This window comes from Bactrocera latifrons, unplaced genomic scaffold (assembly GCF_001853355.1).
Source record: "Bactrocera latifrons isolate USDA-ARS-PBARC rearing strain unplaced genomic scaffold, ASM185335v1 scaffold_258, whole genome shotgun sequence".
Lineage (NCBI taxonomy): Eukaryota > Metazoa > Arthropoda > Insecta > Diptera > Tephritidae > Bactrocera > Bactrocera latifrons.
Window position 1 is genome coordinate 184,337 of NW_017536163.1, and position 24,253 is coordinate 208,589.

At 34.0% G+C, this 24,253-nt stretch overlaps 1 protein-coding gene and 1 long non-coding RNA gene across 10 annotated transcripts in view; one reads left to right on the forward strand and one right to left on the reverse strand.

Moving 5' to 3' along the window:
* The window catches only part of LOC108969569, a 319,863-nt gene that overhangs the window by 105,941 nt on the left and 189,669 nt on the right, over positions 1-24,253 (reverse strand). The gene's annotated exons all lie outside the window — the stretch shown is intronic.
* The window catches only part of LOC108969561 (titin-like), a 259,294-nt gene that overhangs the window by 77,191 nt on the left and 157,850 nt on the right, over positions 1-24,253 (forward strand). The window lies entirely within an intron of this gene.

Sequence of the window (24,253 nt, forward strand, 5' to 3'; positions counted from 1 at the left end):
TAAAATAATATTAAAAAAAAAAATTCTCAACGCAATGCGAAAAAAAAAATTTCGAAATTCTTATCTGTATAAAAAAAAAATAAAAAATCTTCAAAAAACTAAAGTAATTCAAAAATTTTCCAAAAATAACAATTACATCGATAGGTGCTAAAATATGTATACATTTTCAAGTTCTTGAAGTTACTCAAATATACACATGTGGCAACTGGCAACATGTAAAATCACATGGAATTGGGGAAAATCAGAAAATGATTCAACAAGCGAGCTTTTACGTACATAAATTTTTTGCTCCATATGTTTGCAATTAAGCTAAAAATATTTGTGTGAGCAAGAATTGAATTTATTTCAAATATTCATGCGTAATGATTGTGTACTTATGTAGTACATAGCGATGGATATTATGCAACGAATTGCTGGAATTTGGCAGAAACGAAAACGAAAAAAGCTGGAAACATATTTCAGCACATTGCCAAATTTATGGGAAATTCGAACGGATGTGTGAAGAGAAATGTGTGCAAAAGTATTGTATAAATATTAAATGCTTTTGCAATAGATAGAAGTGAATATAGAACACTTTCGTAATAATATTTTTTTCAATTTCAATGGGATGTGTAGCATAAAATATGTTATATTGAAACGAAAATCTATAAATGAAGAGCTTTAAGTAAAATCTTCAAAATTTCAGTGGACGTTTAGCTACGTTGACTACAAAAGCAGCTTAAATTTATTATAATGAAACATTTTAGTGGACCAATAGTGGTGCGTAAGTAATGAGTGCAGCACTGGTCGAAGAAAGTCTGCAAATTGCGGAATATGCTTAAAACGCTATTGGAAGCTATTTACTGTTGTTGATTCAACTAATATAATAATAATTGATTGAAAATAACAAAAGCACGGTTATTTTTTCACAACTTCTTTGTTAAAATTTCAGATTTTTGGAGTTATTTAATATGCAAACTAACGCAAGAAAAAAGGATATTATAGAAACATCTCACATTGAAATAAAATTAGAGTTTTGGTTATCAAATGGTTATATAGTGGTTATGTGTGATAGCGGAAGCTGAAAATTTTATGCTGCATATGTACATATATATGTATATGTGTGTAATAAGATGTAGTAAATTGCAAGCAATACATATTAGTTAAAAAATTATAAAAAAAAAATATATATTTGAATATTTAATTAATTTGCAAAAAATTATTTCAAATAAATTAATTTCAACTCGAAATTAAATTATAAATTATATGTATGAATTTTTTTTACAAACAAAAAAAAATTACAAAAGATAAAAATATTAGAGGATAATTAATAATTAATTTTTGAGTTGATATAAATTTATTTTAATTTTGAAAATTTCGAAATAAAATAATAGTCTTATATTATATAAATTTGAAATGGTTCAACTACAATTTTTCGTTTTCTTTAGTTTGATTGGGCCGCTTATTGCATTTTCTAAAAGAAACACTTACCAATATACTGTTATGTTTTAGAAAATAGAGATCTCAATGAAGAGAAAAAATTAATAGATAGTTGCAGAAAAATTTGAAAATGTGAAATAAGAAAGGAAAGTCATAATATGATGAGAACGATCGGCTGATTTTTGGTCGGAAACAGGAAGAAGAGGAGCGTGGTTCAGTTTTTATGGGTTAAAATCTGCTTATGTCGATTTCCGGAAAAACTACAAGCCCCACAGAAATATATTAATTAGCAATAATGTAGCAAATGTACAGATCTATAACTTTTATATAAAATTGTTTACTTTTAACCTCAAAATTTATGTTATATATATATTTTATCTTGTACACATTTTCTATAATTATGCGCTAAACACATGCCCTGTGTTTACCTAAAATATTTTTTTCCCCTTATATAGAATTAATTTTTAATAAAAAAATTTCATGCTAAAATATCTCCTTTTTTAAGAGATTACATGGGTTTCCCCGTGTAAAGAACAGTCTTTTTTAAAAAAATTTTCATTTAAAAAATGAAATACTTTTTTAGAATTTTTTATTTTTAGGAAAAAAATGAAAATTGGATTTTTGGCAGACATTTTTACAAAATAAAATTTAAACTTCAGTTGAAATTTCGCGACTTTTTTTTCAAATAGTTGTAATCCTGCGTTTAAATCTTTAGAAATTGTATCTTAGACCTTTGTAAAATTTCGTGAAGATCGATTGAGTAGTTCTCGATAAATATTGCCAACAGAATTCAAAATCACAGTTTCAAGAAAAACGCGTTTAAACACGGCGCACTTAGCCTGGCTAGCCTCGAGCGCACAAGTTCCCAAGGCTATGTCAGTTTTTGAGGCATTAATATGAAATTTTGCCGATGTCTTTTTGCTCTAAAGAAGCTACTTATTTGTCAGAAGAGCCGATATCGCACCTCTATAGCAAAAGCTGCCATACAAACTGTCGGCTCAAAGTTAAGCCCTTGTCTGAAACTATTTTTTATTTGCAAAGAAAAAGATAGATTTCGCGAAATTTGGCACAGATTATTGTCCAAGACAACGTAATACTCTTCGAAACTATAGTTTAGGTCTGATCACTAGGCAGTAATTTCTCTTTTCAGTGTAGTTCATTAAAGTGGTGTCATTAGTATATTGAAACTTATATATTTAAAATCAAAAATTCTGTTTATACTACCGCTTATGCACAAATTTCACAGCCATAAATCTCTTTAGTAACAAAACAGGGCAAAATATATCCAGCTAATTGATATGCATATGTACATACATTCATATTTTCCACTTGTAAGCTGAAATTCATGAGGCTCTTAAATTCCCAATTCGCTTTCGCAGCAGAAAATATATAATATCAACCCATCAAGATGTAAGACGATTAACTGAAATAATAAATAAGTACAAGTTTTTGTACAAAAAAGTCAAAAAGTGGAGCTGTGGTTCGCTTCTATGCTGATCAACGGCAGGCGATTAATGTAACATAAACAACACCCGCTATTTTTCCACGTTTTCAATGCCAACACTTTGAGTGGTCAACACAAGTATACATGTGTACCCGTGCACATATACACAAGTAAGTTGTGTACATATATATAGATATCTGACCAACGGTGTATGTTATTGTCTGCATATGTCTGATATTGGCTACTGCAAGCGTTCCATTTGTGAGCCGCGAACTTGTGTCTCCGCTTAAATTGATTAATTGTTCGGGCACCCATCAACTTCAAACAGCAACAAGCAATGAAAAATTGAGAACCATAAAGTTAAATACCTACATGTATTGTATATATGTACATATATGTATCTAAATACTTGTAGTACGCGTTATACACCTGTAATTCAAGGTATTTACTTCCAAATAGAAATGAGAAAAATTATTGTTTGTTTACTTATGTGCATTTATATGTAGGTATGTATGTATAGATGCATGTATGTATRCATAGATGTAAACGCTTGTGTATTTACTTGTTTAATATTGTTTACAACTCCGAATAGAGTGATCAAACACTCAAAAAAAGTTAACAATAAAGTACAAATAAATATTAAAAGCACAAAAATGATGAGTTTGTGTGTGCATAAGTCTACATACCACATATAAATATGTATGTATGTGTGTAAAAATTTATAAAAAAAATATTTTCCAATTCACTTGCAGGCTTTAACGCATGGGTGCATGTGCGTGTGTGAGTGCAATTGAAATTGGAGCTGGAAATCTGTTGAAAAAACTTTGCCAGACTTCACACATTCGTAGACGCATTTTTCATTTTGCCAGAATTTTTCTTTTTCGATTTAAAAATAACCAAATGACTTAGATTGTGTTGTCGCCGAACGCATTGTATACCAAAATACATACACACATATACATATGTACTTATACATATATTATGTTTGCACATAAAAAAAATATATGAAGTGTTGAAAGCGATACTAAAACTTCATACAGTGCGCCCACCCTTGCCACCCTGGCAGAAATTGAAACACTGTAATAAATACTCTTACACATGTTGTTATTGTTTTTCTTTTATTTTTTATATATTTTGTTTTGTTTTACGAAAAATGGGGCAATTTTCTTCCCGGCGTTTATTTACACTTTCGTTGCATCGGCTGCAGTCTCACACAAGTATCGTTTTACTTTTTGTTTAATGAAGAATTACGTCATAATTACTTGTTGTGCAATGTTGTTGTAACATTTGAAATAAAAAAATTAATTTCAGTTTTACTCTTTATGTGCTCGTAAAAGTAAAATTACGTGAAAAGTTGTAATGCGAAAATACTTTGTAATTATAGTTAGACTCTGACTTTCTGTGTTAGTCAAGTTGAATGTTGTTAATGGTAGAATTCCTTTATAAAAAATTAAATTAAAAAAAACGGCGTTTACTCGCAGCATCAATTTCTGATGCACTGCATTTCATTAAGCACTAAAATAAATTAGTTTTTGGAAAATATATAGGTCAGATGCTTAGGGGTTTTTGTGAAAAGAGTTTCAAGCTTTTTTTTTTTCTCATTTGAGACGATTTTTTCCTTAATAAACTCACTCGCCATAGAGAATAACAAGTTGTAGTTACTTGACAGTTACAGGTTTCAAAATGTCAATTTTTTAATTGTCTTATAAAATTCTACAATACCTCTAGAATATTGTCCTAAATTTTCAAGTTAAGCCGAGAATAGTTTCAGAGATACAGCCTTAAGAGCTTGTGCGCTCGAGACTAGTTAGGCTTGGTGCGCCGTCTTTACCCATGTTTTTCTCGAAACTGTGTTTTTGAAGTAGTTTTCTCGAGTAGATCTCATTAAAGATTTAGACGAAAAATTTTTCTTCGGTTACAACTAAATGAAAACAAAGAAATTTTAATTCAGATTTTCTTTGTAAATAGTGTATGTTTGTAACAATAAAAAGGCTCATAAAATATTTCGCTTTTTATATGAGAGAAAATGTTTTGAAAAAAGACTGTCTTTTTAGTGAATGTTTGTTAATTGAAATTTAAAGAAAATCGTAGTAATTCTGTAATAAAAAAACCATTAGCTTTTGAGTACTGAAAAAGTTAAGCTACTCTTCTCTATATTCTGTGCTATGCGGAATCGCAATCAAAATTCTATTCTACAGACTCAAAACATTCAATTCAAGTGAAAATCAAACGCTTTTTAGGGAGCTGAAAAATTACAATTGTTTAAGTCAAGTCGGAAAGATTATAATATCAATTATAACTATATTTATATCTAAATTGTCTCAGCTAATTGAGTCAATATAAATCTAAATTATCTCAGCTAATTGAGTCGTTTAAATAGAAAATAAATTTCCCACTACTTCTGCTGCGTTTACTTCAGCAAACCAGCTCAAGTTAGTACTATGGTTCATTAATTATAACGAAAACAATAGTAATAATTAGTCATTCACATAGTCTCATAAAGTTACAAGTTATAACGAAACCGAAAACATAACGATGAGAATTGTAATTACGAAAATGTAATCCAACAACAATTTTTTTAAACAAATGTAAAAATTTATAATTTTGTATTATTATTTTGTGTTCAAACTGAGTTCAGCGCTTTGCCTAGCTTTCTCTTCCATCAAGCAGCTCTCTACACACTAACTCTTGTAATTATAGTGCTCGCAAGCTAAAAACAGCTCAATATATAATTTTACAACTGAAATCTGAAATACTGAAGAGATGCTCCTACCAATTAATTTTATTTTGCTTTGATTTAAATTGTGAAAAGGAAAGCTTGAGTTCTCAAATTATCAGTTTTAAGGAAATCAGCAAATGGTTTTTTTTATATATTTTTGTTAATAAAGAATACTTATAAATTAGATATTTTTTGTTTAAATCTCTAAATCAATATTCAGTAAATCCTGCTAACAATTAAATTCATACCGGTGATACGTGACGTATGAGTAACCTTTTGAAATTACTGATGATCCTTAAATACATTTTGATCATATTTAAAATAATGAATTTATATTATTTTTTATTAATTTGAAGTGAAAAGAAGTATATAGGCCTCTTATTAGTAAAAATAAAGTTTTAATAATAAACTGTGATGTAAAAGCATCTTTATACACGGCATATCATTATTATCTTGTCTCTTCCTTTGTAATTTATAGGAGTGATATTATAGGCTGGAGGTTGAAGGATTTTATTCTCTAGTGTTTTTGGTATCTGGAGCATTCTTGAAAACTAAATCGTTAATTTTTTATATTATTTCTAATTTTTTTTTTGCTTTGTAAACATAATTTACCCTTCCGACGCATTGTCCACTAAACACTAAATGGTTTCATTGATAGAACTTTGAAGTAAATATGTGATCGAAACAACTTTTATAATTAAAAAAAGATGTGGAAGTATTTAGTGAGATCAAATCGCGATAAATCCGCTGACAAACCACCGAAGTGTATAATAAACCCATAATTATTTTTAATTTACATTTCATATGACACCTGTATGACATCATCGGAGAACGAGTATGTACATATGTATATCTATAGCGCACCGTTTACCATATGCCCCCAAAGCAAGAATAATTTACATACATAATCAACCAGCGCATGGCACAACGTACAAACGTAGCATTTGCGCATTATTTTGGTGATGAAATTGGACAATTGAATTTACAAATCAATTAGATGCCAGATAAATAATCTATGTATGCATAGATGTGTATAGTAATGCTCCATGCTTCAGTTGGCAAGCTGGCGTGGTTGTGGCATAATGGCATGGCGGCATGTCATGCTGTGTGGCAATGTGGAACGGAGACGTTTCGCTGACAGACCGTTGATGTCTGAATTAAATATTTATGTGTGCTCAAATACACATGTACATATGTAAAAATCTGTTTTGGGAGCTTAATTGAAAATACCATTTATTTACATTGCAAAATTTTGCTTTGAAGAAGTTCCATACGTATGTAAATGCTTGTTTTTAGGTGTTCTAAATGGTTTAGAGGAAGGAAGTTTTTATTTATTTAAATTAAAATGTAAACAAAGTAACATAAAATGTATGTACATACACATATGTAACATTTAAAATATTCGAATAATTTTCAAGCTCTTTAAAAAAAAACATGAGAGTTTTGAAAAGTCGTAAAAAAATTTTAAAATATTCAAACTTTTCGGAAAATTTCAAAATATTTCGAATTCGTTTTAAATTTTTATGTACATAGATACATATGTATGTACATATTGTATAAACAAAATTTCGAAAAATTTTCAAACTTTTGAAAAACTTTGAAAATGTAAAAAAATTGATAATTTCTGAAACTCTGGCAAAATTTTGAAACTAGTAAAATTTTAAAAAATTTAAAACTTTTCGAAAAATTTTGAAATATACATAGTATTTCGAAATATTTTTGAAATTTACAATAGCATGCATAATATCGATAAATTTGAGAAATCTTAAAAATTTTCAAAAATATATATAGAAAAACTTGAGTACTTTTAACACTGTAAAAATTGTTAAAATTTCTGAAACTTTTCAAAATTTTTTAAACCGGTAAAAAATTTGGAAATATTAAAAAAATTGAAATGTTTCGAAAAAGTTTGAAATATTTCAAAACTTTTTAAAAATTGTCTGATATGTATTCCAGCAAGTGAGTAGACAAGACAAAGTAACTTAAAATATTATATGCATATGTATGTATGTACATATCAAGATGTRTAGTAAAAGTACAGAAATAAACTCTAAAAATTTTAAGATTTTCAAAAATTTTCAAACTTTTTAAAAACTTTGAAAATATATAAAAACTTGAGTATTTTGAAAAATCGCAATAAAATTTGAAAGTTTCTGAAACACTTAAAAATCGTAAAAAAATTGAAACTCTTCCAAATGTTGAAACAAAAATTCTGAAATAAATAAATTTAGAAAATGTTCAAAATTTGAAATTTTTGGAAAATTTTGACATATTTCGAAGCTTTTTGAAAATTGTCTGATATGTATTATGCCAAGAAAATGTGATGTCGAAAGCGATGAAATGATGAATGATTGATTTGGTAAGAAATCTCTATAGTAAATAGAAAATGTAGAGATTTTTTCACATTTCAAAAGCAGAAGGAAAATAATGTTGAAATCCAATAGCAACAATAACAAATTTCAGAATATAGGAAAATTCTTTAAACTCAGAGCACATGTGAATATTCTTCAACAACTTATACGTTATATTTTTAGTTGCCGATTCAACTAAAAAAATGCACCGTTAATAGCCGTTTGTACAAGAAAACATAATATCAACGAGTATAGTATATAGTATAGTAACCAAATCTCTTAATAATTAACTGATCATTGCAATCAGTTGAAAGTACGTCAGCGAAAATGTTAGTTATCGCTAGAGGCCGAAACATAAACTCTAATCAAATGCACCATTAGTGGTCTAAATAATATATAAGCGTTATTTAAACCCAAAGGCGTATTTCTGCGGACCACCAAAAGCAGTTAAGTAGTTAAGCTGATATTCACATTAGGGTGTGATCATTATCGCTGAATTTCTTTCGGAGCTTCACTCGCATGAGACTGACTTCCGGTTTCTAGATTTCGAGCGTAGTCAGGCCCTTCCCCACCTGGTCTTTCCAACGGAGTAGAGGTCTTCCTCTTCTTCTGCTTACCCCGGCGGGTACTGTGTCGTATACTTATAGAGCTGGAGTGTTTTCATTCATTTTTATGGCATGTCATAGCCAGCGTGGCCACTGTCTTTTAACTCACTGAACTATGTAAGTCGATGTGGTCGTATATCTCGTACAGTCCATCAATGCGATACTCTATACTATAAATATTCCGCCGATCCATATAGAAGGAGGGGAATATTGAGTGACTTATAAAGTTTGGTCTTTATTTGTCGAGAGAGGATTTTACTTCTTAATTGCCTGCTCAGTCTGAAGTACCACCTGTTGGCAGGAGTTATTCTGCGTTGGATTTTGAGACTGAAATTCGAAGTTATGACTGTCAACAACGCGGATTTTGAGGTTGACAATAATTTGAAGGTCACTTCAGGCATTCAAAAAATCAATCATAATTGCTGTCTAAGATTATTGGTATCGACACAGTACAATATATGGACAAACAAAATTGGATGGCTTTAACATTTGTAAAATTTATTATTGGCTTCACCATAGAATGCATAATTTCAATTTTATCTTGAGCTGAAGCCAGTTCTAAAATACATATTTGCTAAAAATGTTTGTAGAAAATCCAGTAGTGAGTTTCAGAAATTTATTAAATTATCTCCATTTATATACTTACATATATACCTCCAACACATAAAAAAAATCACATAAAATCTGTCACTTCATTATACTACTTTACTACATGCGCTATGTTGTTGTGCTGGTCAATTTGTTTCCATGCTTTCCAAAACTGTTTATTGAGTGCTGTGCAAGAGCAACATAAATTCATTAGCTACAATTGAAGTTTACAAAATACAAAACAAAAAAAAAAAACAACAATAATAGAATCAAAGTAAAGCACACCGAATCGTATACTGGAACGAAATCTGTGCTGGCAAATAACAACAAAAAGTCGACGAAAAAACAATATTGCACAAAATTCACGCCAAAAGAAATTCTCTAACTGGACCGTGGCGTGCGCTGGCGTAAATAAAGTGGCAATTTTTCCTTGACTCCGCACTCCAGCGCTTACAGCTAATTTACAAGTAGAGTGTAGAACGGAATCAGACAAGAGTGGCAGGAGGGCATATGCTTTGCGTGTTTATTTCGTTTGCTGTTGATTTTTCAGAAGAAAAGCAAACACCTCTCTGCACATATATGTACATATGTACATGCGAACAATAACAAACACCTTCGAGGCGTTCGTGTTCGCCGACTTTTGTGTGCTTTCATATAGAAAATTAGGCGCTGCACGGAAGTTGCCTCAAACGCTGGCATGCACTTATTCATATGCATTTTTTATTTGCATGTACATATACATATACTTTCAAATATGTATGAATTTAAAGATATTTTCAATATTATGCATCGAAAATGAAGATAAACCGCAAGGCGTGAAACTATCTGCGGCTGCGGCTAAATAAAGGAAATGGCGAGACATTTAGCCAGACACAACCCAATGAGCAACAATTATTTTAGAATATTTTCTTTAAAACTTCGATATTTTTGTCTGTCAAATAAGGCATTTTTGCGTATTGTTCTCTACTCCAGTACATGTATGTCAATGATTTTGAGAAGTTTAAGATTTCTTTTGTCTATCAGTTCGATTGAATACTGATTTAGTATACCATAGTTAGTATTTCCAATTTTCTAGACCGACCCGAAATTGTTTTTAGTTCTTATTTCAATATGGTCACTATCTGGTCGCAACACACGCTCGCAGAATGGAGCTGACAGATCGAGAAGACTGCAGAAAATGTCAATAACACGGTGCCATGTCTAGAACAGGGAGCATCTGTTGTGCACTTGTCCCGCACTGGCAAGGGTATCATACACTGGACGAGGTATCCACAGTGAGGCCACAGACTCTGTTCGTGTCAAGCGCAGGCATACTTAGGATCTAGTAATCGAACTCCATCTTGCATCGCAAAGAACCAAAGCTGATATATGCGTGGCTTATTGGTCTATTTCAAGATGAAATACATACGATATTTGGATAATTCCAGAATAATAAAGAGGTTATTTCCAAACAATTGTATGATTATATATTTTTCATGTTATTGCTTAAAATTTTCTATTGGTTTGTGAATTAGAGAAACTACACTCATGTTCATGACATTTATAAATCAAAGTGAAAACACCCAACCTCTCTCTTGTCCTCTTTTAACAAAATTGGATATAGAAAAGATATTGACAGCTTCTGAACGTTGAGAGGAGGAAACATTAATATTCCGTCACAGTTGATCTGAGGGGATTTTTCTTCTTCCTTGCGGAGCAGCTCATATATGGTATGAGGTTCCACCGTAAAGAGTGTTCGGCTCCTACCGGATGATTATGGTAAGAGTGAAGGTCTTGGTGATCTACAAAAATATACAGCTTGTACTGGACGAAGTTAACACTACCTACGATAGCGAAATATTTCTGGTATCGAACCCAACACTCAGAGATAAGTAGCTACTAATCATCCGTAGAATATTCTGGTCTAAAACTACTATAACTTCTATCAAGCACTATGAAGGCATTCTTACTGTCGAAGTCAAAATCAACTGGGACTTCACAAGGACCACTGCCCACGATCATGTAAGCTGACGCAACCAAGTATAGACGCTATGTTTCAAAGAGGAGTAAAAATTGTGTGACCGCAGTATTAGGTTGTAGGTGGTTTGTCTGGATTTTTCAAAAGGAATGAAATATCATAACGGGACATTGAATTATCGAGGTTGGTGCTTTCCATACAGGTACCCGATTATGTTTCAAAAGTTCATAAATCTACAACATGTTGCGACAATTGTTGAGTTCTTGGGAAGACTAAAACCTCAGACATTATTCTCATTGATAATGGAAAAGAGTGAAAGATATATAAACTCAGAACTGAATGTTATAAAAACACTTCACTAAACCCAATGAACTCGGAACTTTTGGACAATTCGAGAGCTACTCGATAACTAAATCTCAATGTTTTAATGTTTTTGGATCCCAATTGATACTGGGTGACACTGTCTGCGTATGCATCGCTGGTATTGCACGTGTTAGTCAAGGCCCTGACGCCGCTGGTACTACGCTGTTGGTTGATGTGACCTAAATTCGCGCAATCAAAGTTTTGTTAACGTTTACTTGGCGCATTTTGTTAGATTTTTCGTAAACATACATATGTATATGTAACTGTGAATGTAGGAGTAAAACTTTGTATCGAAATTTTCGTTGAGCCGAAAAAACCGCAAACCTCAACGTTTTGCTCCGATTTGTTTATGTGCTATTGTGTTCTTGATTTCCGCTGAAGTGATAAAGAAGTCAAGAAATCTAAATGAAGTGGTCCAATGGCTGCATGTGTGCGTGTAGTGTTGTGTACTTGCGTGCGGCGGCGCTTTTCGCGGTTGCATGTTGCAACATCCTTGCTGAATAGCGTTTCGAAATTGCTTTGAAATACGGCGAAATTTAATGAATGAGGCCTGTGTATCTATGCATGTATAAATAAAGAAATTCTCTTTTCATGTTTGCATGTGTGTGTGTTAATTGCTCATTAGAAAAGTATTAAGTTGAAAAAGCTCGTCGAAAATTTCATAATTGGCAGGTAAACTTGGCATAATTAGGTATGCGTGTGTAATGTCTATGCCAGACAAATGAATCACTAATTACAATATGTACTTGTTTTCTATGTATGAGTGTATATGTGTGTGCTTCATTTCTGCTCATTTGGCCCACTTTTTCACGGTCATTTGCTCGCATGCGTTGCATGCAACATTTCGCAGACATAAAATGCACTCATATGCCGTTAATTTGCAGCACTTGGCTGCTGATGGCTATAATCTAATAATTTCTCTATCTCTTTCTCTGTCTCTCCTGTTGCTGGGGGCCTCCTACTTAATGTCGGCAAGTCGTTTTCGTGTAATAAAATTTTTATTACTATCTGTTTACCGTTAATGAACATGATAGACTTGACTGCCGTTAGCCATGTTATTAAGTTAGTAGAGTTAACGGTACACTGGAATGCGGATAGTTATTATGAAACTGTATTGAGCTGAAAGGAATTTTTATGGTTAATGCGTTTCTACCAATTTGTTCAAGGAAATTTTCTTTTAAAATCACATTTTATATTGCCACCTAAAAAGGTTGAAAATTGTTTATGTTTCTAAATTCAAATTCATTTTTTTTACAAGGTCTGTAAGCAAAGGTTTCTGAACTTTATTCTCCTTCGAAAAGCTACTTAGTTCACTATGATTTTTGGGTCAGTAGCAAAGTGTCGATACCAAACGAGGTTTTAGACAAGGCGAGTCCCTATGGTGCAACTTCTTCAGTCTACTCCTGAAGAAAATAGTTCGACTAATATCGTATATCGTAGTGATACCATTGGTCTCAATAACCGCGCCATTAGTTCTGCTTTCTCCAGGTTGTACAAAGAAGCAAAGCAAATGGGTCTGGTACTGAACAAGGGCAAGACGAAATATCTCTGTCATCAAACAAACAGTCTCTGTTGACAGTCATACTTTCGAAGTCGTAGATAATTTCGTCTATCTTGGAACCAGTATTAACAGTACCAACAAAGTCAGCCTCGAAATCCGACGCAGGATAACTCTTGCCAAAAGGTGCTACTTCAGACTGAGTAGGCAATTGAGAAGTAAAGTCCTCTCTCGACGAACAAAAACCAAACTCTATAAGTCACCCATTATTTCCGTCCTGCTATATCGTGTAGAGGCATGGTCGATGACAACATCTGATGAGTCGGCGGTACGAGATTTCGAGAGAAAGGTTTTGCGGAAGATTTATGGTCTTTTGCGCGTTGGCAGCGGCGAATATCGTATTCGATAGAGCGATAAGCAGTATGAGATAAACGACGACATTGACATAATTCAGCGAATTAAAAGACAGCGACTATGCTGGCTAGGTCCTGTCGTCCCAATGGACGAAAACACTCCAGCTCTGAAAGTGTTTGACGCAGTATCCGCCGGGGGAAGCAGAGGAAGACTTTTCCTCCGTTGGAAAGACCTGGTGGAGGAGGACCTGGCTTCGCTTTGACTCTAAAATCGGCGCCACCTTGCAAAAAGAAGAAACGACTGGCGCGCTGTTTTTAATACCGCTATAACCTCGAAAGTGGTATCTACGTCAGTAAAGAAGGAGAAGAAAGTCTAGATTCCTATGTTGTCTATCTACAATCGAATGAATGTTCGGGATTAGCCTGTTCCTTGGTTGAGGCTTGCCTCCGTTGCTGCCACATTGTGATGCTTTTAGTTCTCTCATCTTTTTTTAAGCCTACAGGTCGCGAATTCGTATCTCTTAATGTCGATGGCTGGCGTACATATACTAAGAGAACTATTCGGTTTTTTTTCTGTACTTATTACTGCTTTTACTATTCTATGAAATTTGTGAATGAATTATTTCACAGAATCGTATGCGCTGTATTGTTGTTGTGTTATACTCGCTTTTCAAATAGGAACCGCCCTTAACTATTACATTACAAGTTACAAGAGGATAGAAATAGTAAATAATTGAGCTGGGCATTATGATGTGGGTTTATAATGTCTTCGCCTCTTTCAAGAGGATTCTATTAGGATCCACAAACTTATAAATTAAGAGATCATGATAGGTTCATTAGTACTCTGGAAGGATGTATGGAAGCTTAGGTCCTGCGTCTCCAGTTATCTACGCATTCTAATGATGAGCTTCAGACTCCATGTCACAAAACCTCATATATTACAGATGAGACTAAGCCCATATTATATATGTAAGCGTCTCTTGAGCCAACGCAAAAGATTAAAAGGCACGCATACATTCCGATATCGACAGAAAATAGGTTAGTTTCGGATAATAAACAAAAAAAAAAAAAAAAATGAAAATAAAAAAAAAACACAATAGAAAGTACAATTCAAAAGTATGCGTCTCACATGATATACTCCCATATAGTACGAAGGAGAGGGAGTACACAACAGATGAAGTTAAAATATTTATGCATTGCAAGTGAACATAAATTTGCGCCGACATGTGGCCAACATAACACAAACATAACTAAGAACAGACAAGACTGAATTGTATTTGAAGCATTTCCTAGCTATTTGCTAAAGCAGCGCGACGACGCCATTGGAACGAACTTCAGCGATTTTACTGCTTCAACTTGAACTCGGCGACGGGGACGACGCACAGTCGAACGGACAGTAACATAAACTAAAAATTGAAATCCTATTCATGTCGTGTGTTGTTTTGACTCATGTCAAATCGGAAAATGGGCCGACAAGCGGTCGGGGGTGCAGCCGCTGAGCTGCAGATGGTGCTGCGAAAGCCGGCAAGGAAGGCGGCGGTGGTGTGCTGATGGAAATGCTTAGTAGTACGCGCTGAAATAGTGGATTGTTGTTGTGCTGACGTCCGATGACTACTTGGATCTCGGGGAAATTGCCGCGATATGTAAACACACATATAAATAAATATTGTGGCAATGAAAGAAAAGAGTGCGCGACGAGATAACGAACGAGGCAGTGAGTTGGAATACTAGCAAAGATTAACTACTAGCGTGTGTGACATATCCACTCGAGGCCCGTCAGTCGGCGCTGAAGCGAGCGAAAGCCGCGCAGGCGACCGCATGCAAGAAGGAGTGCGCTTCAGAATTCTTGCCAAGCGTCAGTGCCCAAATGCCTTTTGCAAAGGGTTCACATATCTCTAAGGCATGTAAGTAGTATGCGCAGAGAAATGCTGTTGCGCATGCGCTACACAACTTTGTGGCGGCTATGATGTGACAGCAACAGCGTGTCATTTATGCGGTTGAATGGGAATGAAAAAAGGGCCACGTAGGTTGATGGCACTCGAAAAGTGACAGTTAGATTTGTGCACACAGCTGCACTGATTGACATTCGAATGTGCGAATCGTATTTCGTGCCACAATAACCTCATCAAATCGGTGTTGCAACTCTCTTGCCTCTTATTAATATTATATTATGACTTCTTGTAAGTCATACACACAAAATACACAAACAACAAAGATACAGATATACATTACAATGTTGGCAAAGCATTTTTGCGGCATGTTGCAAGCATAGCCGCAGTTGCTATTGCAACTTGTATATATTTGTTTTTGGCGCTGTTGAGTACGCGCTTCAATGTTGTTTGCCTTTTTTTTCGAATTTTGATTAAGTTGTTGACTTTTCTGCACTTTTCCAATGTTTCGGCGTATCTGTTGCGGCATTATGTGTAGCATGTGCCGCTTTTACCAGCTGTGGCAAGAAACTTAAATTTAATCTTTTTGCCATTGTATTCGTAAATAGTTTTGCGTTTATTATTCGCATAATAAAATATCGAATGTTAACAATTTTTCGATGTCTTGGCATTGCCAAATAACTCTCTACAATAATTTGCCAGAGAGACATACAAAGTATGACATGGGCCACCAAATGGCGTTTGTGCGTGGTAAGCTACCTCTTATGGCAAAAGGCTTGAGTTCGAGTGATGCGCATTTTGAAAGTTACTTAAATGATATTTGGTTCAATTAACAGTGCTGCCATGTTTTTCAAATTGCCAGTGTTACCAATTGATTTTTTCTCAATAAACTCAATATTTCACTTAAAAGCTTAATTTTGTATGAATTGTTATTTGATTCCATTACCAGTGCTGCCATACTTTTAAAACTTTCAGTGTTGCCAACATATTTTATTATAAATTAAATATTTCACTTAAAAGATTAATTTTATATCATTTGGTATTTGTTTAAATTAGCAATGCTGCCATCTTTTTTAAAATGACAGTGTTGCCACCTGATTTTTTTTTTATAATTTTAATATTTCACTTAAAAGCTTTTATGCAACATAATTGTAATCTGTTTGTTTCGTGATATGGTAGTCGAGAACATAACTCATTATCAGTGATTTCGAGAGGAAGTAGATCGAGGAAAATTCAGTCCGGACCCGGAATTCTCAGGGCGGCCAATGTGATCTGCATCATATTTTTCAGAGCTTTATAACCCAATAATTGATAAATCAGAGAGCTCACATTCTGCATCCCTAATGAGCTCCCGTTTCTCTCTAGGACCCTGCTCTTTGCACAAACCGTTTTCAAACAAAGATTTTTTTTTTTTTCAAATATACATACGCTCTTGAAAATTGTCAGAAAAGATCGAAATGTCTAGGACTTTTCGAGCGATAGTATTCGCAATTGTTAACAGAGAGTTTTTAATGATGTTTAAGTGAAATTCGGAATATTTGTTTCATAATTATGAAAAATTAAAGAATTCGTGGAAGACTTGGACCCTGGCAGCTAAAACAATAATTTTTTTAATATAAGTGGTATTTCATCATTTCTGTTCAAAAGCTTTCATCATTTTACATATATAAGACAAAAATATTAACCGAAATTTCATGGCACTTTCTTATTTCGCATAGAAGTTCGGCGTAAACCCACCGGGCGGCAATCTCTGCCAATAATTCGTTATTATTATAAATACAAATGCACGTTGTAGTTACACCTTAATGTATGGATGTGTGTACGCATTTATCAGAAATGTTTTTAATGTTAGCTTTTACTTGACGACGACGTCAGTGAAATTGGAAAATCCTCATGAATCATGATCGTCACATTTAATGTCAAAGCATTTCTTTAATTCGATTGCTGATCGTGTGGAAAGTGATTGCACATCGCAAGCGCAATTGCAATCACTTTAATTCATTGTTGAATGTCTATCATTAATTTGAAATTGTAATGAATGTGAATGTTTATTTAAGTGCACATGTTAGTAGTATATAATTTGTTTGTATATTTTTTTTTATAGAAAGTCAGCTGTTAACAAAAGAATTGCCGCAGCTTGAGTTGAAAGCAAAAGATTTTAATTTCGGTTTGTGGGAAAGTATCTTTACATTGGTTGAAAAACACATATTTTTAGTATAGAGTCTGTATTTTTTCTAAATTTTTAAGCAGAGATTCATAATGATATCCTCAATTATATGGTAAATTAGTTGTAAGTCATTCTCATAGCTGTGCATTCAGAGAGCTTAGAAAAACGGCGAGTTATTTGTAAACAAATTTAGCTGATGAACTTATCCTAAGATAATTCTCAATATCTTACTTGAGAATTATGGCCCTCAGTGCACAACACAACACAAAAGAGAAGATAACGATCTTGACTGCAATAAAAATATAGATCTTTTCGGTTTTAACTTCAGTGCTGACTAGACAGCAAGAAAAGTACTTTCGCCTTATTATTATTAGAAGATAATTCATCGAATTTCCATTTACTGTGAACTTGAGCAAGCTCAGTTTCTTTTGTGTCGATATAAAGTACAAGAGGTCTAGTGAGTTTCTAGAACTCCCCAGCTGTTATTCTTTTAGTCAACTGGGTGGACTAACTAAATTTGAAATCCATACCATTGGTCTGAAAGCACAATACGGTTCAATCTATTTTCTCTCTATTGAACTCTCGAAACCAAAGAGCATATTGCGAAAGTATAGTTTCTCCGACTCGTGAATCTGCATTAACCTCTCCTCGATCTAGTATTACTGATAGTTCAAAAACCTATATGATTTTAGAAGCAAAGGTCTGAACTGCGGACTAAAAAGTGATCGATTCACTAGAAATTAGTTTTACTAAGAAGTGGCCAAACATATTTCTAAAATTGAAGAATGTAGGTGGACTTAGCAGTCATAAATGGCTTAACTCATATGTAAAAATAATATTAATATGAGCAAAATTTAGTAAGACTTTGTGCATAATTCTTCAAAATCTATGTCGTTTCCCTCAAAGTAATACTTCTTGTCCCCAATACAATTGTGCCAACGAAAAACTCACGAAGACTCAGTTTAGTATACAAAGGCTCATTATCGTGGTGCAAAAACCTATAGTTGTGGGCCCACAATTCCGGCCTCTGTTTACGAATAGCTTCACGCAAACGACGCATAATTCTCAAATATTATTCCTTGTTGACAGTTTGGCCGGTCGGAAGGTGTTCGGAGTGCACCACATCTCGATAATCGAAGAAAACTGTCAACATTATCTTGACGTTCGGCCTGCTTTGTCGGGATCTTTTCGGTCGATTGATCGTCTGTTTCCGGGTCGTAAGCATGTATAGTTCCAAGACTCATGCCACTAATAACACATTTCATGAAATCTTTGTAGTCGAAAAGCATTGTTCCACAGACGTTAACGTCCTGGATTTTCGGCAGTACAAATTTTATTTCGCACACAAAATTTAATGAAAGGAAAGTCTTACTATTTTTTGCTAATATTAGTATGCTTGTTCCGAAGTTCACTTTCTAATGGATTTAGACAAAGACAGTTTTCCTCAACTTACAAAACCATTTTAGACAAATTGAGAATATTATATATATACATAAATATGTATGCATATAGTATCTACATACTTCAATTGCCTCAAGTATTTCCTTTCATAATATTTTATTAGTAATTTCTTTGAATTATCAATTATCTGCAACACCATAAAATACATGAGATATTGCTGGTTGGCGGAAAAAAAAATTGCATAATGCTGCCTTAAATGTCGCCACAGCGCTGAAAGTTAATCTAAGCGCATATATAGACACAGACCTAACCATTTATATACATATATTATAATGGACGCACAAAGGTACACTTGGCGTCATCGCTTTGCCGAGTACAAATGCAAATTTAACAAACAACAAACATGTATTTATATTCGAAAGTATTTATTGTTGAGGTATGTATGACCTATGTATGTATGTATGGTATGTAGGAATGAATAATGTTCACTTTTGTGGTTTCGTTAAATGAGGCGAACGCAAATTGAAGTAAAGAATGAATGCATGCAATAATGGCTACGCGTCAAGTGACAATCTGACTCCCTCAAAGACTTGGGCGCTACGACAAAGAGCTGGCGGTGCCTTGGTTTGACAGCGCCCGGTGACAATGGAACGTGATGAAAATAAATATTTAGCAATATAAATATGTACTTGGACTTTTGAAAGTGTGGTACTTACAAATATACATATATACGAGTATATAATTGTGCCTACAAATGAAACATGTTCACATAGTAAAGTACACACATATATGTTGGTGCATATGTAGCGAGCCTGTAGATCCATTAATATGAGAATACGCTCGACTTTATTTATTAGTGCGGTCATTGAACATTATGCTTGTGGACATTACTACGCGACAACAGGCTGTTAAAGATATGTTTTTATATATGAATGTTTGTATGTTGTACTCTATTAACTCAGTAAATTGTCATTTGGTCGGTTGGATATGTTGCTGACGGCAATCAATATTTATTCACTGTCAATACAAGGTAAAAAGCTTCAATGACAATTCAAGTGAAAAGAAAAAGTTAAAACTCTAACTGCAAGAGATCGATACAAAAAAAAAAAAAAAAAAAATCAGATTGATCTGCAATGAAAGTAAAAAGCGGCGCCTGGAAGAAGCACAATTGTATTGAAATTAAATTTGGTAATTTTTGTACTTTTAATTCACAATATATTTGTCTAAAAGATTATGTTAAAAAAAAAAGATTAAAAATAAAATATTTCTCAATGAGATCTTTCAATCATCACTTCATAAGTTCGGTTTCCTTGCTTTAAGCAGTACCATGTTTTTTTATAGGAATTTCTCGTACCATATCTCTGCGGCAGCGTCCGGGATGATGGGGCCAGCACCAGGCATTGCAGTGGGGTTCCAGACTTCTAAGGAGCAGGCAGCACGAATGTGTCATGCCAAGTTGCTTCTGGGAGAGTACAACCTTGCAAAGTTTAAAGGAGAGAAATTCCGCTTCCTTGTCGCGCTCTATACAAGGCACTGCAGGCTCAGGAATCACTTGTCCAACATGGGCATAGCCTCTTGCGCACACTGGCGGTTCTGCGACATGAAACGGGAAACCTCAGCACATCTGATTCTGGATTGCAACTCAATTCGCAGAAACAGGCCAAATGCCCTAGATTTTTACGTATGTGGACAGGGATTACATCACCTCAATCGCGCCCAGCAAGCTCCTGGAATTATTCAGAGCGCTGAACCTTTATGATATATGATATAGGGGAGGGCAGAATAGACCGTAGGGGGCAGTGCAAAGCCTCATTTTTTATTATCTATCTTTTTACCATCTCGAAAGTCAGTTAGCAGATTTTAAGAGGAGTTTTACGTTCAGCTTATGTGGCCAAGGCTTACTATTAGACTCAGCGTAGCTGGATACATGGACTACGCTGTAGTCTTGCGCAGTAGCATTGAATCTATGGACCACTCCGTTCTGGAATGATCTCGCAGCCACATAAGTTCTGATTGTTGACCAACGCTTGTCAAACTCATGGGACTTCATCTGAACTTCTCGATCTAAGCAAAGTTTATCTGGCCACAAAGGTACCTGTTCTGACTGAAGATTGTAGAAAAGGTTCATGTACTATTTGTTGGAAATTGCCATTGGTGTTTGGAAAATCACGAGCTGGACCTGTACAGGTTTTGCCAGGTAGTGGTTGAAACATATCGGTCTACAACTGTCGAGGTGGCTTGAAGTGATATTGGCCACCTTTACAACTTTTTGCTAAGCTGATAACATTTTGTGGATCTATAAAGTTCTGGTGATCCATATCTATGAGTTTTGGGTATCACAAAGCACCAGCGTGCACAGCTGTCCAAGTGAATCCTTTGCAACCTCTGTACTATAACCTTACCGAATCAATGTTCAGTTTCAACGTGCATATATTTTGTACTCTCCTAACAATTAAAATATAGAATTTATGAGAGAAAGTAGCTGTCAAATTATAATATAATCATATAAACTCTGAAAAAGTTACTACGGGAGCCGAGTTAAAGCCCATCTTAACGTTAAAATATGTGCTCTATCAAACTCTCAACAAACTTTAGTTCAATACTTTCCAAAAAATTGTATACATAAAATATAAACTTATGCCTAAGGTAATGTTAGGGTAAGATTATAAGGCATAGACAAAATCATGCATCTCATAACTTGCTAGAAATCTAATACTAGATCACTGTGGTAATAAACTGGAGCAGTGCAGCATTCAAATATAATATATCAACACATACCGACTTTTTAAATTGTCATTCTATTTAATAATTTTTGGCACTTTTTGCAATGAAAATCTATTTGTGTGAGCTTTCAACTCTCTAAGTTCGTAAACTCAATTCTATCAATTAACACACAGAAATTTAAAAAGAATAATAAGAATGTAATAAAACGAAGAATAAAGAGCCGAACAATATAAATGACAACAAAATAAGTAAAGAGCTAAATGGCGCAGAAGTACCCTCGATGAATGACATCACACAACATCAACACCTTTGCCGCACCCGCCATGGCAGAATTAAAAATCAACACATCAAAACACTAAATAATACTATTAGAAACAAAAAACAAAAACAAAGCGACAAATTCCGCTAAGTACACAACTAGTGAGCGAAAGAGCAGTGGAAAAGTATACACCCCTTCGGCCGGTTAGACGCCGAAGAGTGAGAATGAGTTCATTCTAAATTGACAAGATGTGTTTTTCATATAACTTTTTGATTCATGGTCACTGTTTTACAAATACAACGAATATATGTACATAATAATGAGCGAAGAAATTAAAAAAAAAAAGTTCGAGAATACCGACGAGACGTCGAGGTACACATGAACCTGGGCGCTCTGATTATATGTGTGCAACACTTTATGATGTGTCTTCATGCAACGCACATTCGAATTAAAAAAAAAATTGTTTAATTTTCGCGTTTTTTGTCTATTTTTAATCGGGTCCCCGGCGCCAAAATGCGAAACATGCAAATTAATGAATGCGACAAGCCAACAAGTCTAACCACCTTTAATGAACCGATTTTGCTATGTATATTTCTTAAACTGTTTAAAGCTGTTTCTTTGTTTGTTGTTTGTACTCATGATTTAGAAGTCTAGTTTATACAAGCTCAGTGGGTCTCATGCAAGTCGACATTTGAAATCAGCCAATTAGCATTATTTTAATTGCTGTGTGACGATGATGCACTAGAAAGGGTATGCTTTTCGGTAGTCGGAGGTTTTTTAAGGAATAAGGCAATGAATGGCTACTCAAAACATTAATTATAGATGACTTTTCGGAGCATCAATGGATTTACATATATTGGTGGATATTCGGGCATTTTCTTCTCAATTAAATATTTCTTTTGGCAATTTACTCGACAAAAGCGCTTCGAACGAGTTTTCTCAACTCGCAGTCATCTGGGAACCCTAAGCGATCCAAGAATTCCACTAACTGTTATTCACAGCATAAATTCGGGTAAAAGAACAGCTTATTAGAGTTACTTGGGCAACAATTTTTTAGCAACATCTGTGATCATAACCAAAGCATGATGCATTTATAACTTCTAGGCGCTAAGTATGTAGACCATTTTGAGGAAAGAACAGGAAAAATTTATGAAAATATAAATTGTGTGAAGGGAGCCCTTCAGCACAAAATTTTTGAATTAGTCCAGTTTTTATGTAATAAGGTTTTGAAAGGATCTGAGTTTTCTTCTAAGATAAAGAAAATCAGTATCAGCAAGGAATTCCCCGTAGGAATCTTTCAGTAAACGCTTTTTAAAATTCTAATAATTTTTCGCAGTTTTGAGACAGTTTTCACATAAAATTTTTTTTCGCCCTTGTTTCATTTTATTTCGTGTTTCATTCACGCCACTGTAAATTTTCGAAAATGTTGTTATGTTATTTTGCAATTTAGGTGACGATTATATTGTGTATAATTTTTTTTTTTAATTTTTCATTGCACAATAGCCGAACGGATGGATATCCCTTGCCAATCTGCCTGCTCACCGACAGCGTCTGTGGCGCGCGTTTAGTTTAAAAATTTGCTTTTAAATATGTACGGGTTGATGCATTTTACACAATTGTCTGACAAAAAGCTATTTGTGTCAAAATATGTTGTGTTTTGTTTTTGTCTTGCATCTTCGCTTTGCAAAATGAAATGTGTTTGGCTGCATCTTCTTCCATCATTATTTCGCTTAACTTGTTGCCACAAGTGCCTTTTCGAATGCAAATGCAGTGGCGAATGTTTCGAAAATAGCTGCATTTACCGTTGCATTAGCGGCCACAGGCGACGGCATATTTTTGCTATTTTTAGCTAAAACCAAATTATTAATTGCATTTGTGCCTTGTGTGCCTTGTGTGCCTTGAGCAAGGTGGGTTGGGGTGAGGAAGAGTTATTAAGTGTTTTGTGGCAGGTTGCAGCATGATGAGAGTTCGAAGAAAACATTTGTTTTGAAAAATTTATAATCGAAAAGATACAAGATATTTAAATATTTCTGTAAAAAGTGTATACAAGAAACAGTACATAGTATATAATAATTAAAATGTGAGAATTATGCAATTTCTGATTTTAGAAAGGAAAAATTAATAACACAATTATTATTACGATTTTTCAATTTTCGAAAATATCTGCTATTTATCAACAACATATTCATATGGTTACAGACTGATTTAACTGTGTGAGTAAAATAAACATTTAAGGAGAGTGCAATAATATTGAATAATACCGCAAGATGCACAACCCCCTTGCGTTCAGAGAGAGTACATTGAAATGATTGTGTAAAATTTTCAATTTAAAAATCGATTTTTGTTTTTCAAAGACAAATCCAAACAAGTAAGGAAGGGCTAAGTTCGGGTGTCACCGAACATTTTATACTCTCGCATGATAAAGTGATAAAGTTGTGAACCGATTTCACCCATACTTGGTACATGTCATCACGGTGTTAAGAAAATATTATATACCGAATTTCATTGAAATCGGT